The sequence below is a fragment of the Carcharodon carcharias genome, chromosome 16, assembly GCF_017639515.1.
Source record: "Carcharodon carcharias isolate sCarCar2 chromosome 16, sCarCar2.pri, whole genome shotgun sequence".
NCBI lineage: Eukaryota > Metazoa > Chordata > Chondrichthyes > Lamniformes > Lamnidae > Carcharodon > Carcharodon carcharias.
Genome location: NC_054482.1, coordinates 30,138,777 through 30,159,316, shown reverse-complemented (window position 1 = coordinate 30,159,316; position 20,540 = coordinate 30,138,777).

Below are 20,540 nucleotides of genomic sequence, written 5' to 3'. Positions count from 1 at the left end.
GATTCCACTGGTAACAATCCCTTCTCATTTACTCCGGGAGTATAGAATTCTCCTGGAACCAATCTCATCGCATTCCCTCTGAGTGTATAGAATTCCACTGGAAACAATCTCATCCCTTTTACACAGAGTATATAATTCTACTGGAACCAATCTCATCCCATTTACTCTGAGAGTATAGAATCCTACTGGACCCCATCTCATCCCATTTACACTGAGAATATAGAATTCCACTGGAACCAATCTCATCTCTTTTACTCTGAGATTACAGAATTCCATTGCAACCAATCTCATCCCATTTTTCTGAGAGTACAGAATTGCACTGGATACAATCTCCTCCCTTTTCGTCTGAGATTATAGAATTCCACTGGAACCGATCCGTTCTGATTTACTCCAGGTTCATAGAATTCTACTACAACCAATCCTTTCTCCTTTACTCTTAGAGTATAGACTTATACTGGAACCAATCGCATCCCGTTTACTCTAAGAGTATTGAATTCTACTAGAACCAATCCCATCCAATTTTGTCTGAGATTATAGAACTCCACTGCAACCAATCCCTTCTCATTCACTCCGAGATTATAGAATTCTGTTTGAAACAATCTCATCCCATTTGCTCTCAGAATATAGAATTCCACTGGAACCAATCTCATTCCATTTACTCTAAGGGTATTGAATTCCACTGGAATCAATCTCATCCCATTTATTCTGAGAGTATAGAATTCCATTGGAACCAATCTTATCCCATTTACTCTGAGAGCATAGAATTCCATTGGAACCAATCCCTTCTCATTTATTCCGGGAGTATAGAATTCCACTGGAACCAATCCCTTCTCATTTACTCTGAGAGCATAAAGTTCTACTGGAACCATCTCATCGCATTTCCTCTGAGAGTATAGAATTCAACTGGCAACAATCTCATCCCTTTTACACAGAGAGTATAGAATTCTACTGGAATCAATCTCATCCCAGTTACTCCGGGAGAATAGAATTCCACTTGAACCAATTGCATGCCATTTACTCCGGGAATATAGAATTCCACTGGAACCAATCTCATCCCATTTACTCTGAGACTATAGAATTGCACTGGACTCAATCTCATCCCATTTACTCTGAGAGTATAGAATTCTACTGGAAGCAATCTCATCCCTTTTAATCTGAGATTATAGAATTCCACTGGAACCAATCTCATCCCATTTAATCTGTGAGTATTTAATTCTACTGGAACCAATCACAGCTCAGTTCCTCCGAGAGTTTAAAATTCCACTGGAATCAATCTCATCCCATTTACTCTGAGCGTATAGAATTCCACTGGAACCAATCGCATTCTATTTACTCTGAGAGTATAGAATTCCACTGCACCCCATCTCATCACGTTTACACTGAGAGTATAGAATTCCATTGGGGTAACCAATCTCAGCCCTTTTACTCTGAGATTACAGAATTCCATTGCAACCAATCTCATCCCATTTACTCTGAGAGTATAGAATTCAATTGGAACCAATCCCGTCCCATTTTCGCCGAGATTATAGAATTCCACTGGAACCAATCTCATTCCATTTATTCTTAGAATTTAGATTTCCACTGCAAACAATCTCATTTCATTTACTCTGAGAGTATAGAATTCCACTGGAACCAATCTCATTCCATTTACTCTTAGAGTATAGAATTCCACTAGAAACAGTCTCATTCCATTATCTCTGAGAGTGTAGAATTCCACTGGAAACAATCTCATCCCATTTACTCTGAGTCAATAGAATTGCACTGGACCCAAACTCATCCAAAAGTACTCTGAGAGTATAGAATTCCATTGGAAACAAACTCATTGTATTTAACCTCAGAGTGTAGAATTCCACTGGAACTAATGTCACCCCATTTAATCTGTGAGTATTTAATTCTATTGGAACCAATCACATCTCAGTTCCTCTGAGAGTTTAAAATTCCACTGGAATCAATCTCACCCCATCTCATCACGTTTACACTGAGAGTATAGAATTCCATTGGGGTAACCAATCTCAGCCCTTTTACTCTGAGATTACAGAATTCCATCGCAACCAATCTCATCCCATTTACTCTGAGAGTATAGAATTCAATTGGAACCAATCCCGTCCCATTTTCGCCGAGATTATAGAATTCCACTGGAACCAATCTCATTCCATTTATTCTTAGAATTTAGAATTCCACTGCAAACAATCTCATCCTATTTGCTCTGAGAGTATAGAATTCCACAGGACCCAAACTCATCCCATGTACGCTGAGAGTATAGAATTCCACTGGAACCAATCTCATTCTATTTACTCTGAGAGTATAGAATTCCACGGGACCCCATCTCATCCCATTTACACTGAGAGTGTAGAATTCCACTGGAACCAATCTCATCCCTTTTACTCTGATATTACAGAATTCCATTGCAACCAATCTCATCCCACTTTTCAGAGAGTATAGAATTGCACTGGAGACAATCTCATCCTTTTTCCTCTGACATTATAGGGATCCACTGGAACCGATCCGTTCTGACTTACTCCAGGTTCATAGAATTCTACTACAACCAATCCCTTCTCCTTTACTCTGGGAGTATAGACATATACTGGAACCAATCTCATCCCGTTTACTCTAAGAGTATTGAATTCTACTAGAACCAATCCCATCAAATTTTGTCTGAGATTATAGAACTCCACTGTAACCAATCCCTTCTCATTCACTCCGAGATTATAGAATTCTGTTTGAACCAATCTCATCCCATTTACTCTCAGAATATAGAATTCCACTGGAACCAATCTCATCCCATTTACTCTGAGAGTATAGAATTCCACTGGAACCAATCTCATCCCATTTATTCTGAGAGTATAGAATTCCACTGGAACCTGTCCCATCCCATTTACTCTGAGAGTATAGAATTCCACAGGAACCAACCCTTCTCTTTTATTCCGGGAGTATAGAATTCTCCTGGAACCAATCACATCCCATTTCCTCTGAGAGTATAGAATTCCATTGGAACCAATCCTTTCTCATTTACTCCGGGAGTATATAATTCCACTGGAACCAATCCCTTCTCATTAACTCTGAGCGTGTAAAGTTCTACTGGAACCATCTCATCGCATTTACTCTGAGCATTTAGAATTCAACTGGCAACAATCTCATCCCTTTTACACAGAGAGTATAGATTTCTACTGGAATCAATGTCATCCCATTTACTCTGAGAGTATAGAATTCTACTGGCACCAATCTCATGCCAGTTACTCTGAGAAAATAGAATTCTTCCTAAACTAATCTCTTCACATTTACTCTGAGAGTAGATTTCCACTGGAACCAAATTCCTCCCATTTACTCTGAGAGTATAGAAATCTATTGGAACCAATCTCTTCACATTTACTTTGAGAGTATAGAATTCCACTGGAACCAATCCCTTCAGATTTACTCCAGGAGTGTAGAATTCTACTGGAACCAATCTCATCCCATTTACTCTGAGAGTATGGAATTCCACTGGAACCAATCTCATCCCATTTATTCTGAGAGTATAGAATTCCACAGCTACCACCCCTTCTCTTTTACTCCGGGAGTATAGAATTCCACTGGTACCATTCTCATCACATTTACTCTGAGAGCATAGAATTCCACTGAAACCAATCCCTTATCATTTATTCCGGGAGTATAGAACTCCAATGGAACCAATCCCTTCTTTTTTACTCTGAGAGCATAAAGTTCTACTGGAACCATCTCATCGCATTTCCTCTGAGAGTTTAGAATTCAACTGGCAACAATCTCATCCCTTTTACACAGAGAGTATAGAATTCTACTGCAATCAATCTCATCCGATTTACTCCGTGAGTATCGAATTCTGTTTTAACCAATCACATCCCATTTACTCTGAGTGCATAGAATTGAATTGGAACCCATCCCGTCCCATTTTGCTGAGATTATAGAATTCCACTGGAACCAATCTGATCCCATTTATTCTGAGAGTATAGAATTCCACTGGAAACAAACTTATCCCATTTACTCTGAGAGTATAGAATTCCACTGGAGCCAATCTCATCATTTTCACTCTGAGAGTAAAGATTTCCAATGAAACTAATCTCATCCCATTTACTCTGAGAGAATAGAATTCCACTGGAATCAGTCCATTCTCCTTTACTCCGGGAGCATAGAATTCTATTGGAACCAGTCCCTTCTCATTCACTCTGAGAGTATAAAGTTCTACTGGAACGAATGTCATGCCATTTTCTCTGAGAGTATAGAATTCCACTGGAACCAATCTCATCCTATTTATTCTGAGAATATAGAATTCTACTGGAACCATCTCATCCCAGTTACTCCGGGAGAATAGAATTCCACTGGGACCAATTGCATGCCATTTACTCCGGGAATATAGAATTCCACTGAAACCAATCTCATCCCATTCACTCTGAGACTATAGAATTCCACTGGACCCACTTTCATCCAAAAGTACTCTGAGAATATAGAATTCCATTGGAAACAAACTCATTCTACTTAACCTGAGAGTATAGGATTCCACTGGAACTAATGTCATCCCATTTACTCTGAGAATATAGAATTTCACTGGAACCAATCTCATCCCATTTAATCTGTGAGTATTTAATTCTACTGAAACCAATCACATCTCAGTTCCTCCGAGAGTTTAAAATTCCAGTCGAATCAATCGCATCCCATTTACTCTGAGAGTATAGAATTCCACAGGAACCAATCTCATCCTATTTATTATGAGAGTATAGACTTTCACTGGAACTAATATCATCCCATTTACTCTGAGAGAAGAATTCCACTGGAATCAATCTCATCCCATTTACTCTGAGAGTATAGAATTCCACTGAAACCAATCACATCCATTTTACTCTGAGAGTATGGAATTCCACTGGAACCAATCTCATTGTACTAATTCTGAGAGTATTGAATTCTACTGGAACCATCTCATCCCATTTACTCCGGGAGTATAGAATTCTACTGGAACCAATAGCATCCCACTTACTCCGGGAGTATAAAATTCTACTGGAACCATCTCATCCCATTTACTCTGAGAGTATAGAATTCCACTGAAACCAATCACATCCATTTTACTCTGAGAGTATGGAATTCCACTGGAACCAATCTCATTGTACTAATTCTGAGAGTATAGAATTGTACTGGAACCATCTCATCCCATTTACTCCGGGAGTATAGAATTCTACTGGAACCAATCGCAACCCATTTACTCCGGAGGTACAGAATTCTACTGAATCCAATCTCATTCCATTTACTCTGAGAGTATATAATTCCACTGGACCCATTCTAATCCCATTTACTCTGAGAGTATAGAATTTCACTGGAACCAATCTCACTTATTTACTTTGAGAGTATAGTATTCCAATGGAAACAATCCTTTTTGATTTACTCCAGGAGTGTAGAATTCTATTGGAACTAATACCTTCTCCTTTACTCTGGGAGTATAGAATTCTACTTGAACCAATCTCATCCCATTTTCTCTGAGAGTATAGAATTCTACTGGAACCAGTCCCATCCCATTTTCTCTGTGAGAATAGAATCCCACTGAAGCAATCCTCTCTCATTTATTCCGAGATTATAGAATTCTGCTGGAACGATTCCCTTTTTGGTTATTCCGGGAGTATTTGACTCTACCAGAAACAATCCCTTCTGCGTCACTCCAGGTGTATAGAGTTCTACCAGGATCTAACCTTCTCAGTCACTGCGGGTGTATAGAATTCAACTGGAACCAATCCTTTCTCATTTACTCTGAGAGTATAGAATTCTACTGGAACCATCTCATCCCATTTAGTCCGGGAGTTTAGAATTATACTGAAACCAATCGAATCCCATTTTCTCCGGGTTTATAGAATTCTACTGGATCCAATGTCACCCTATTTGCTCTGCGAGTACAGAATTCCACTGGGCCCATTCTCATCCCCTTTGCTCTGAGAGCATAGAATTCCACTGGAACCAATCTCATCCCCTTTGCTCTGAGAGTATAGAATTCCACTGGAACCAATCTCATTTCATTTTCTCTGAGTTTACAGAATTCTAGTGTAACCAACCTCGTCTCATTTCATCCGTAAGTATAGAATTCCTTTAGAACCAAAGTCATCCCATTTACTCTGAGGGTACAGAATTCTACTGGAACCAATCTCATCCCATTTACTCTGAGAGTATAGAACTCTATGGGAACCAATCTCATCCCATTTACTCTGAGAGTATAGAATTTGCCTGGAACCAATCTCTTTCCATTTACTCCATGAGTGTAGAATTCGCCTGGAACCAATGTCATCTTATTTACTCTGAGAGTGTAGTATTCCACTGGAGCTAATCCCTTCTCCATTATTCTGGGAGTATAGAATTTTACTGGAACCAATCTCATCCCAATTTCTCTGAGTTTTTAGAAATCTACTGGAACGAATCTCATCCCATTTACTCTGGGAGAATAGAATTCTACTGGAACCAATCGCAACCCATTTACTCTGAGAGTATAGAATTTGCCTGGAACCAAAATCTTTCCATTTACTCCATGAGTGTAGAATTCGCCTGGAACCAATTTCATCCCATTTACGCTGAGAGTATAGAATTCCACTGGAACCAGTCTCATCCCATTTAATCTGAGAGTATGAAATTATACTGGAATCAATAGCATCCCTTTTACACTGAGAGTATAGAAGTCAACTGGAACCAATCTCATCCCATTTACACTTAGAATATGGAATTCCACTGGAACGAATCTCATTCTATCCATTCTGAGAGAATGGAATACTACTGGAACCATCTCATCCCATTTACTCTGGAAGAATAGAATTCTACTGGAACCAATCGCAACCCATTTACTCCGGAGGTACAGAATTCTACTGAATCCAATCTCATTCCATTTACTCTGAGAGTATATAATTCCACTGGACCCATTCTAATCCCATTTACTCTGAGAGTATAGAATTTCACTGGAACCAATCTCACTTATTTACTTTGAGAGTATAGTATTCCAATGGAAACAATCCTTTTTGATTTACTCCAGGAGTGTAGAATTCTATTGGAACTAATACCTTCTCCTTTACTCTGGGAGTATAGAATTCTACTTGAACCAATCTCATCCCATTTTCTCTGAGAGTATAGAATTCTACTGGAACCAAGCCCATCCCATTTTCGCTGTGAGAATAGAATCCCACTGAAGCAATCCTCTCTCATTTATTCCGAGATTATAGAATTCTGTTGGAACCATTCCCTTTTCGGTTATTCCGGGAGTATTTGACTCTCCCAGAAACAATCCCTTCTCCATCACTCCAGGTGTATAGAGTTCTACCAGGATCTACCCTTCTCAGTCACTGCGGGTGTATAGAATTCAACTGGAACCAATCCTTTCTCATTTACTCTGAGAGTATAGAATTCTACTGGAACCATCTCATCCCATTTAGTCCGGGAGTATAGAATTATACTGAAACCAATCGCAACCCATTTACTCCGGAGGTACAGAATTCTACTGAATCCAATCTCATTCCATTTACTCTGAGAGTATATAATTCCACTGGACCCATTCTAATCCCACTTACTCTGAGAGTATAGAATTTCACTGGAACCAATCTCACTTATTTACTTTGAGAGTATCGTATTCCACTGGAAACAATCCTTTTTGATTTACTCCAGGAGTGTAGAATTCTACTTGAACTAATACCTTCTCCTTTACTCTGGAAGTATAGAATTCTACTTGAACCAATCTCATCCCATTTTCTCTGAGAGTATAGAATTCTACTGGAACCAATCCCATCCCATTTTCGCTGTGAGAATAGAATCCCACTGAAGCAATCCTCTCTCATTTATTCCGAGATTATAGAATTCTGCTGGAACCATTCCCTTTTCGGTTATTCCGGGAGTATTTGACTCTCCCAGAAACAATCCCTTCTCCATCACTCCAGGTGTATAGAGTTCTACCAGGATCTAACCTTCTCAGTCACTGCGGGTGTATAGAATTCAACTGGAACCAATCCTTTCTCATTTACTCTGAGAGTATAGAATTCTACTGGAACCATCTCATCCCATTTAGTCCGGGAGTATAGAATCATACTGAAACCAATCGCATCCCATTTTCTCCGGGTGTATAGAATTCTACTGGATCCAATGTCACCCTATTTGCTCTGCGAGTACAGAATTCCACTGGACCCATTCTCATCCCCTTTGCTCTGAGAGTATAGAATTCCATTGGAACCAATCTCATCCCCTTTGCTCTGAGAGTATAGAATTCCACTGGAACCAATCTCATTTCATTTTCTCTGAGTTTATAGAATTCTAGTGTAACCAATCTCGTCTCATTTAATCCGTAAGATTAGAATTCCTTTAGAACCAAAGTCATCCCATTTACTCTGAGAGTACAGAATTCTACTGGAACCAATCTCATCCCATTTACTCTGAGAGTATAGAACTCTATGGGAGCCAATCTCATCCCATTTACTCTGAGAGTATAGAATTCCACTGAAACCAATCACATCCATTTTACTCTGAGAGTATGGAATTCCACTGGAACCAATCTCATTGTACTAATTCTGAGAGTATAGAATTGTACTGGAACCATCTCATCCCATTTACTCCGGGAGTATAGAATTCTACTGGAACCAATCGCAACCCATTTACTCCGGAGGTACAGAATTCTACTGAATCCAATCTCATTCCATTTACTCTGAGAGTATATAATTCCACTGGACCCATTCTAATCCCATTTACTCTGAGAGTATAGAATTTCACTGGAACCAATCTCACTTATTTACTTTGAGAGTATAGTATTCCAATGGAAACAATCCTTTTTGATTTACTCCAGGGGTGTAGAATTCTATTGGAACTAATACCTTCTCCTTTACTCTGGGAGTATAGAATTCTACTTGAACCAATCTCATCCCATTTTCTCTGAGAGTATAGAATTCTACTGGAACCAGTCCCATCCCATTTTCTCTGTGAGAATAGAATCCCACTGAAGCAATCCTCTCTCATTTATTCCGAGATTATAGAATTCTGCTGGAACGATTCCCTTTTTGGTTATTCCGGGAGTATTTGACTCTACCAGAAACAATCCCTTCTGCGTCACTCCAGGTGTATAGAGTTCTACCAGGATCTAACCTTCTCAGTCACTGCGGGTGTATAGAATTCAACTGGAACCAATCCTTTCTCATTTACTCTGAGATTATAGAATTCTACTGGAACCATCTGATCCCATTTAGTCCGGGAGTATAGAATCATACTGAAACCAATCGCATCCCATTTTCTCCGGGTGTATAGAATTCTACTGGATCCAATGTCACCCTATTTGCTCTGCGAGTACAGAATTCCACTGGACCCATTCTCATCCCCTTTGCTCTGAGAGTATAGAATTCCATTGGAACCAATCTCATCCCCTTTGCTCTGAGAGTATAGAATTCCACTGGAACCAATCTCATTTCATTTTCTCTGAGTTTATAGAATTCTAGTGTAACCAATCTCGTCTCATTTAATCCGTAAGATTAGAATTCCTTTAGAACCAAAGTCATCCCATTTACTCTGAGAGTACAGAATTTCACTGGAACCAATCTCATCCCATTTAATCTGTGAGTATTTAATTCTACTGAAAGCAATCACATCTCAGTTCCTCCGAGAGTTTAAAATTCCAGTGGAATCAATCGCATCCCATTTACTCTGAGAGTATAGAATTCCACAGGAACCAATCTCATCCTATTTATTATGAGAGTATAGACTTTCACTGGAACTAATATCATCCCATTTACTCTGAGAGAAGAATTCCACTGGAATCAATCTCATCCCATTTACTCTGAGAGTATAGAATTCCACTGAAACCAATCACATCCATTTTACTCTGAGAGTATGGAATTCCACTGGAACCAATCTCATTGTACTAATTCTGAGAGTATTGAATTCTACTGGAACCATCTCATCCCATTTACTCCGGGAGTATAGAATTCTACTGGAACCAATATCATCCCACTTACTCCGGGAGTATAAAATTCTACTGGAACCATCTCATCCCATTTACTCTGAGAGTATAGAATTCCACTGAAACCAATCACATCCATTTTACTCTGAGAGTATGGAATTCCACTGGAACCAATCTCGTTGTACTAATTCTGAGAGTATAGAATTGTACTGGAACCATCTCATCCCATTTACTCCGGGAGTATAGAATTCTACTGGAACCAATCGCAACCCATTTACTCCGGAGGTACAGAATTCTACTGAATCCAATCTCATTCCATTTACGCTGAGAGTATATAATTCCACTGGACCCATTCTAATCCCATTTACTCTGAGAGTATAGAATTTCACTGGAACCAATCTCACTTATTTACTTTGAGAGTATAGTATTCCAATGGAAACAATCCTTTTTGATTTACTCCAGGAGTGTAGAATTCTACTTGAACTAATACCTTCTCCTTTACTCTGGAAGTATAGAATTCTACTTGAACCAATCTCATCCCATTTTCTCTGAGAGTATAGAATTCTACTGGAACCAATCCCATCCCATTTTCGCTGTGAGAATAGAATCCCACTGAAGCAATCCTCTCTCATTTATTCCGAGATTATAGAATTCTGCTGGAACCATTCCCTTTTCGGTTATTCCGGGAGTATTTGACTCTCCCAGAAACAATCCCTTCTCCATCACTCCAGGTGTATAGAGTTCTACCAGGATCTAACCTTCTCAGTCACTGCGGGTGTATAGAATTCAACTGGAACCAATCCTTTCTCATTTACTCTGAGAGTAAAGAATTCTACTGGAACCATCTCATCCCATTTAGTCCGGGAGTATAGAATCATACTGAAACCAATCGCATCCCATTTTCTCCGGGTGTATAGAATTCTACTGGATCCAATGTCACCCTATTTGCTCTGCGAGTACAGAATTCCACTGGACCCATTCTCATCCCCTTTGCTCTGAGAGTATAGAATTCCATTGGAACCAATCTCATCCCCTTTGCTCTGAGAGTATAGAATTCCACTGGAACCAATCTCATTTCATTTTCTCTGAGTTTATAGAATTCTAGTGTAACCAATCTCGTCTCATTTAATCCGTAAGATTAGAATTCCTTTAGAACCAAAGTCATCCCATTTACTCTGAGAGTACAGAATTCTACTGGAACCAATCTCATCCCATTTACTCTGAGAGTATAGAACTCTATGGGAGCCAATCTCATCCCATTTACTCTGAGAGTATAGAATTCCACTGAAACCAATCACATCCATTTTACTCTGAGAGTATGGAATTCCACTGGAACCAATCTCATTGTACTAATTCTGAGAGTATAGAATTGTACTGGAACCATCTCATCCCATTTACTCCGGGAGTATAGAATTCTACTGGAACCAATCGCAACCCATTTACTCCGGAGGTACAGAATTCTACTGAATCCAATCTCATTCCATTTACTCTGAGAGTATATAATTCCACTGGACCCATTCTAATCCCATTTACTCTGAGAGTATAGAATTTCACTGGAACCAATCTCACTTATTTACTTTGAGAGTATAGTATTCCAATGGAAACAATCCTTTTTGATTTACTCCAGGGGTGTAGAATTCTATTGGAACTAATACCTTCTCCTTTACTCTGGGAGTATAGAATTCTACTTGAACCAATCTCATCCCATTTTCTCTGAGAGTATAGAATTCTACTGGAACCAGTCCCATCCCATTTTCTCTGTGAGAATAGAATCCCACTGAAGCAATCCTCTCTCATTTATTCCGAGATTATAGAATTCTGCTGGAACGATTCCCTTTTTGGTTATTCCGGGAGTATTTGACTCTACCAGAAACAATCCCTTCTGCGTCACTCCAGGTGTATAGAGTTCTACCAGGATCTAACCTTCTCAGTCACTGCGGGTGTATAGAATTCAACTGGAACCAATCCTTTCTCATTTACTCTGAGATTATAGAATTCTACTGGAACCATCTGATCCCATTTAGTCCGGGAGTATAGAATCATACTGAAACCAATCGCATCCCATTTTCTCCGGGTGTATAGAATTCTACTGGATCCAATGTCACCCTATTTGCTCTGCGAGTACAGAATTCCACTGGACCCATTCTCATCCCCTTTGCTCTGAGAGTATAGAATTCCATTGGAACCAATCTCATCCCCTTTGCTCTGAGAGTATAGAATTCCACTGGAACCAATCTCATTTCATTTTCTCTGAGTTTATAGAATTCTAGTGTAACCAATCTCGTCTCATTTAATCCGTAAGATTAGAATTCCTTTAGAACCAAAGTCATCCCATTTACTCTGAGAGTACAGAATTTCACTGGAACCAATCTCATCCCATTTAATCTGTGAGTATTTAATTCTACTGAAAGCAATCACATCTCAGTTCCTCCGAGAGTTTAAAATTCCAGTGGAATCAATCGCATCCCATTTACTCTGAGAGTATAGAATTCCACAGGAACCAATCTCATCCTATTTATTATGAGAGTATAGACTTTCACTGGAACTAATATCATCCCATTTACTCTGAGAGAAGAATTCCACTGGAATCAATCTCATCCCATTTACTCTGAGAGTATAGAATTCCACTGAAACCAATCACATCCATTTTACTCTGAGAGTATGGAATTCCACTGGAACCAATCTCATTGTACTAATTCTGAGAGTATAGAATTGTACTGGAACCATCTCATCCCATTTACTCCGGGAGTATAGAATTCTACTGGAACCAATCGCAACCCATTTACTCCGGAGGTACAGAATTCTACTGAATCCAATCTCATTCCATTTACTCTGAGAGTATATAATTCCACTGGACCCATTCTAATCCCACTTACTCTGAGAGTATAGAATTTCACTGGAACCAATCTCACTTATTTACTTTGAGAGTATCGTATTCCACTGGAAACAATCCTTTTTGATTTACTCCAGGAGTGTAGAATTCTACTTGAACTAATACCTTCTCCTTTACTCTGGAAGTATAGAATTCTACTTGAACCAATCTCATCCCATTTTCTCTGAGAGTATAGAATTCTACTGGAACCAATCCCATCCCATTTTCGCTGTGAGAATAGAATCCCACTGAAGCAATCCTCTCTCATTTATTCCGAGATTATAGAATTCTGCTGGAACCATTCCCTTTTCGGTTATTCCGGGAGTATTTGACTCTCCCAGAAACAATCCCTTCTCCATCAATCCAGGTGTATAGAGTTCTACCAGGATCTAACCTTCTCAGTCACTGCGGGTGTATAGAATTCAACTGGAACCAATCCTTTCTCATTTACTCTGAGAGTATAGAATTCTACTGGAACCATCTCATCCCATTTAGTCCGGGAGTATAGAATCATACTGAAACCAATCGCATCCCATTTTCTCCGGGTGTATAGAATTCTACTGGATCCAATGTCACCCTATTTGCTCTGCGAGTACAGAATTCCACTGGACCCATTCTCATCCCCTTTGCTCTGAGAGTATAGAATTCCATTGGAACCAATCTCATCCCCTTTGCTCTGAGAGTATAGAATTCCACTGGAACCAATCTCATTTCATTTTCTCTGAGTTTATAGAATTCTAGTGTAACCAATCTCGTCTCATTTAATCCGTAAGATTAGAATTCCTTTAGAACCAAAGTCATCCCATTTACTCTGAGAGTACAGAATTCTACTGGAACCAATCTCATCCCATTTACTCTGAGAGTATAGAACTCTATGGGAGCCAATCTCATCCCATTTACTCTGAGAGTATAGAATTCCACTGAAACCAATCACATCCATTTTACTCTGAGAGTATGGAATTCCACTGGAACCAATCTCATTGTACTAATTCTGAGAGTATAGAATTGTACTGGAACCATCTCATCCCATTTACTCCGGGAGTATAGAATTCTACTGGAACCAATCGCAACCCATTTACTCCGGAGGTACAGAATTCTACTGAATCCAATCTCATTCCATTTACTCTGAGAGTATATAATTCCACTGGACCCATTCTAATCCCATTTACTCTGAGAGTATAGAATTTCACTGGAACCAATCTCACTTATTTACTTTGAGAGTATAGTATTCCAATGGAAACAATCCTTTTTGATTTACTCCAGGGGTGTAGAATTCTATTGGAACTAATACCTTCTCCTTTACTCTGGGAGTATAGAATTCTACTTGAACCAATCTCATCCCATTTTCTCTGAGAGTATAGAATTCTACTGGAACCAGTCCCATCCCATTTTCTCTGTGAGAATAGAATCCCACTGAAGCAATCCTCTCTCATTTATTCCGAGATTATAGAATTCTGCTGGAACGATTCCCTTTTTGGTTATTCCGGGAGTATTTGACTCTACCAGAAACAATCCCTTCTGCGTCACTCCAGGTGTATAGAGTTCTACCAGGATCTAACCTTCTCAGTCACTGCGGGTGTATAGAATTCAACTGGAACCAATCCTTTCTCATTTACTCTGAGATTATAGAATTCTACTGGAACCATCTCATCCCATTTAGTCCGGGAGTATAGAATTATACTGAAACCAATCGCATCCCATTTTCTCCGGGTGTATAGAATTCTACTGGATCCAATGTCACCCTATTTGCTCTGCGAGTACAGAATTCCACTGGACCCATTCTCATCCCCTTTGCTCTGAGAGTATAGAATTCCATTGGAACCAATCTCATCCCCTTTGCTCTGAGAGTATAGAATTCCACTGGAACCAATCTCATTTCATTTTCTCTGAGTTTATAGAATTCTAGTGTAACCAATCTCGTCTCATTTAATCCGTAAGATTAGAATTCCTTTAGAACCAAAGTCATCCCATTTACTCTGAGAGTACAGAATTTCACTGGAACCAATCTCATCCCATTTAATCTGTGAGTATTTAATTCTACTGAAAGCAATCACATCTCAGTTCCTCCGAGAGTTTAAAATTCCAGTGGAATCAATCGCATCCCATTTACTCTGAGAGTATAGAATTCCACAGGAACCAATCTCATCCTATTTATTATGAGAGTATAGACTTTCACTGGAACTAATATCATCCCATTTACTCTGAGAGAAGAATTCCACTGGAATCAATCTCATCCCATTTACTCTGAGAGTATAGAATTCCACTGAAACAAATCACATCCATTTTACTCTGAGAGAATGGAATTCCACTGGAACCAATCTCATTGTACTAATTCTGAGAGTATTGAATTCTACTGGAACCATCTCATCCCATTTACTCCGGGAGTATAGAATTCTACTGGAACCAATAGCATCCCACTTACTCCGGGAGTATAAAATTCTACTGGAACCATCTCATCCCATTTACTCTGAGAGTATAGAATTCCACTGAAACCAATCACATCCATTTTACTCTGAGAGTATGGAATTCCACTGGAACCAATCTCATTGTACTAATTCTGAGAGTATAGAATTGTACTGGAACCATCTCATCCCATTTACTCCGGGAGTATAGAATTCTACTGGAACCAATCGCAACCCATTTACTCCGGAGGTACAGAATTCTACTGAATCCAATCTCATTCCATTTACTCTGAGAGTATATAATTCCACTGGACCCATTCTAATCCCATTTACTCTGAGAGTATAGAATTTCACTGGAACCAATCTCACTTATTTACTTTGAGAGTATAGTATTCCAATGGAAACAATCCTTTTTGATTTACTCCAGGGGTGTAGAATTCTATTGGAACTAATACCTTCTCCTTTACTCTGGGAGTATAGAATTCTACTTGAACCAATCTCATCCCATTTTCTCTGAGAGTATAGAATTCTACTGGAACCAGTCCCATCCCATTTTCTCTGTGAGAATAGAATCCCACTGAAGCAATCCTCTCTCATTTATTCCGAGATTATAGAATTCTGCTGGAACGATTCCCTTTTTGGTTATTCCGGGAGTATTTGACTCTACCAGAAACAATCCCTTCTGCGTCACTCCAGGTGTATAGAGTTCTACCAGGATCTAACCTTCTCAGTCACTGCGGGTGTATAGAATTCAACTGGAACCAATCCTTTCTCATTTACTCTGAGATTATAGAATTCTACTGGAACCATCTGATCCCATTTAGTCCGGGAGTATAGAATCATACTGAAACCAATCGCATCCCATTTTCTCCGGGTGTATAGAATTCTACTGGATCCAATGTCACCCTATTTGCTCTGCGAGTACAGAATTCCACTGGACCCATTCTCATCCCCTTTGCTCTGAGAGTATAGAATTCCATTGGAACCAATCTCATCCCCTTTGCTCTGAGAGTATAGAATTCCACTGGAACCAATCTCATTTCATTTTCTCTGAGTTTATAGAATTCTAGTGTAACCAATCTCGTCTCATTTAATCCGTAAGATTAGAATTCCTTTAGAACCAAAGTCATCCCATTTACTCTGAGAGTACAGAATTTCACTGGAACCAATCTCATCCCATTTAATCTGTGAGTATTTAATTCTACTGAAAGCAATCACATCTCAGTTCCTCCGAGAGTTTAAAATTCCAGTGGAATCAATCGCATCCCATTTACTCTGAGAGTATAGAATTCCACAGGAACCAATCTCATCCTATTTATTATGAGAGTATAGACTTTCACTGGAACTAATATCATCCCATTTACTCTGAGAGAAGAATTCCACTGGAATCAATCTCATCCCATTTACTCTGAGAGTATAGAATTCCACTGAAACCAATCACATCCATTTTACTCTGAGAGTATGGAATTCCACTGGAACCAATCTCATTGTACTAATTCTGAGAGTATTGAATTCTACTGGAACCATCTCATCCCATTTACTCCGGGAGTATAGAATTCTACTGGAACCAATATCATCCCACTTACTCCGGGAGTATAAAATTCTACTGGAACCATCTCATCCCATTTACTCTGAGAGTATAGAATTCCACTGAAACCAATCACATCCATTTTACTCTGAGAGTATGGAATTCCACTGGAACCAATCTCATTGTACTAATTCTGAGAGTATAGAATTGTACTGGAACCATCTCATCCCATTTACTCCGGGAGTATAGAATTCTACTGGAACCAATCGCAACCCATTTACTCCGGAGGTACAGAATTCTACTGAATCCAATCTCATTCCATTTACGCTGAGAGTATATAATTCCACTGGACCCATTCTAATCCCATTTACTCTGAGAGTATAGAATTTCACTGGAACCAATCTCACTTATTTACTTTGAGAGTATAGTATTCCAATGGAAACAATCCTTTTTGATTTACTCCAGGGGTGTAGAATTCTATTGGAACTAATACCTTCTCCTTTACTCTGGGAGTATAGAATTCTACTTGAACCAATCTCATCCCATTTTCTCTGAGAGTATAGAATTCTACTGGAACCAGTCCCATCCCATTTTCTCTGTGAGAATAGAATCCCACTGAAGCAATCCTCTCTCATTTATTCCGAGATTATAGAATTCTGCTGGAACGATTCCCTTTTTGGTTATTCCGGGAGTATTTGACTCTACCAGAAACAATCCCTTCTGCGTCACTCCAGGTGTATAGAGTTCTACCAGGATCTAACCTTCTCAGTCACTGCGGGTGTATAGAATTCAACTGGAACCAATCCTTTCTCATTTACTCTGAGAGTATAGAATTCTACTGGAACCATCTCATCCCATTTAGTCCGGGAGTTTAGAATTATACTGAAACCAATCGAATCCCATTTTCTCCGGGTGTATAGAATTCTACTGGATCCAATGTCACCCTATTTGCTCTGCGAGTACAGAATTCCACTGGGCCCATTCTCATCCCCTTTGCTCTGAGAGCATAGAATTCCACTGGAACCAATCTCATCCCCTTTGCTCTGAGAGTATAGAATTCCACTGGAACCAATCTCATTTCATTTTCTCTGAGTTTACAGAATTCTAGTGTAACCAATCTCGTCTCATTTCATCCGTAAGTATAGAATTCCTTTAGAACCAAAGTCATCCCATTTACTCTGAGGGTACAGAATTCTACTGGAACCAATCTCATCCCATTTACTCTGAGAGTATAGAACTCTATGGGAGCCAATCTCATCCCATTTACTCTGAGAGTTTAGAATTTGCCTGGAACCAATCTCTTTCCATTTACTCCATGAGTGTAGAATTCGCCTGGAACCAATTTCATCCCATTTACGCTGAGAGTATAGAATTCCACTGGAACCAGTCTCATCCCATTTACTCTGAGAGTATGGAATTATACTGGAATCAATAGCATCCCTTTTACACTGAGAGTATAGAAGTCAACTGGAACCAATCTCTTCCCATTTACACTTAGAATATGGAATTCCACTGGAACCAATCTCATTCTATCCATTCTGAGAGAATGGAATTCTACTGGAACCATCTCATCCCATTTACTCTGGGAGAATAGAATTCTACTGGAACCAATCGCAACCCATTTACTCCGGAGGTACAGAATTCTACTGAATCCAATCTCATTCCATTTACTCTGAGAGTATATAATTCCCTGGACCCATTCTAATCCCATTTACTCTGAGAGTATAGAATTTCACTGGAACCAATCTCACTTATTTACTTTGAGAGTATAGTATTCCACTGGAAACAATCCTTTTTGATTTACTCCAGGAGTGTAGAATTCTACTTGAACTAATACCTTCTCCTTTACTCTGGAAGTATAGAATTCTACTTGAACCAATCTCATCCCATTTTCTCTGAGAGTATAGAATTCTACTGGAACCAATCCCATCCCATTTTCGCTGTGAGAATAGAATCCCACTGAAGCAATCCTCTCTCATTTATTCCGAGATTATAGAATTCTGCTGGAACCATTCCCTTTTCGGTTATTCCGGGAGTATTTGACTCTACCAGAAACAATCCCTTCTCCATCACTCCAGGTGTATAGAGTTCTACCAGGATCTACCCTTCTCAGTCACTGCGGGTGTATAGAATTCATCTGGAACCAATCCTTTCTCATTTACTCTGAGATTATAGAATTCTACTGGAACCATCTCATCCCATTTAGTCCGGGAGTATAGAATTATACTGAAATCAATCGCATCCCATTTTCTCCAGTTGTATAGAATTCTACTGGATCCAATGTCACCCTATTTGCTCTGCGAGTAGAGAATTCCACTGGACCCATTCTCATCCCCTTTGCTCTGAGAGTATAGAATTCCACTGGAACCAATCTCATCCCCTTTGCTCTGAGAGTATAGAATTCCACTGGAACCATTCTCATTTCATTTTCTCTGAGTTTATAGAATTCTAGTGTAACCAATCTCGTCTCATTTAATCCGTAAGATTAGAATTCCTTTAGAACCAAAGTCATCCCATTTACTCTGAGAGTACAGAATTCTACTGGAACCAATCTCATCCCATTTACTCTGAGAGTATAGAACTCTATGGGTACCAATCTCATCCCATTTACTCTGAGAGTATAGAATTTGCCTGGAACCAATCTCTTTCCATTTACTCCATGAGTGCAGAATTCGCCTGGAACCAATTTCATCCCATTTACTCTGAGAGTATAGAATTCCACTGGAACCAGTCTCATCCCATTTACTCTGAGAGTATGAAATTATACTGGAATCAATAGCATCCCTTTAACACTGAGAGTATAGAAGTCAACTGGAACCAATCTCATCCCATTTAATCTGAGAGTATTGTATTCTACTGGAACCAATCTCACCCCACTTAGACTGAGAATATGGAATTCCACTGCAACCAATCTCATTCTATCTATTCTGAGAATATAGAATTCTACTGGAACCAATCTCATCCCATTTATTCCGGGATTATAGAACTCTAATGGAACCAATCTCATCCCTTTTCTCCGGAAGTATAGAATTCCACTGGAACCAATCTCATCCAATTTCCTCTGTGAGCATATAATTCTACTGGAACCAATCTCATCCCAATTACTCTGAGAGTATAGAATTCCACTGAAACCAATCTCTTCCCAATACTGTGAGAGTACAGAATTCCACTGGAACCAAACTCTTCCCAATACTCTGAGAGTATAGAAATCCACTGCACCTAATCACATCCCATTTACTCTGAGAGTACAGAACTGTAGTCGAACTAATCTCATCGAATTTACTCCGGGAGTGTAGAATTCTACTGGAACCAATCTCATCCCAATTACTCTGAGAGTATAGAATTCCACTGGAACCAATCTCATCCCATTTGCTCTGTGAGTATAGAATTATCATGGAACGAATCTCATTTCATTTTCTCTGAGTATATAGAATACTAGTGGAACTAATCTCGTCTCATTTAATCCGTGAGTATAGAATTCCTTTAGAACCAAAGTCATCCCATCTACTCTGAGAGTACAGAAATCAACTGGAAACAATATCATCCCATTTACTCTGAGAGTATAGAATTCTACTGGAACCAATCTCATCCCATTTATTCCGGGAGTATAGAATACTAATGGAACCAATCTCATCCCTTTTCTCCGGGAGTATAAAATTCCACTGGAACCAATCTCATCCAATTTTCTCTGTGAGTATATAATTCTACTGGAACCAAACTCATCCCAATTACTCTGAAAGTATAGAATTCCACTGGAACCAATCTCTTCCCAATACTCTGAGAGTATAGAATTCCACTGCACCCAATCACATCCCATTTACTCTGAGAGTACAGAAA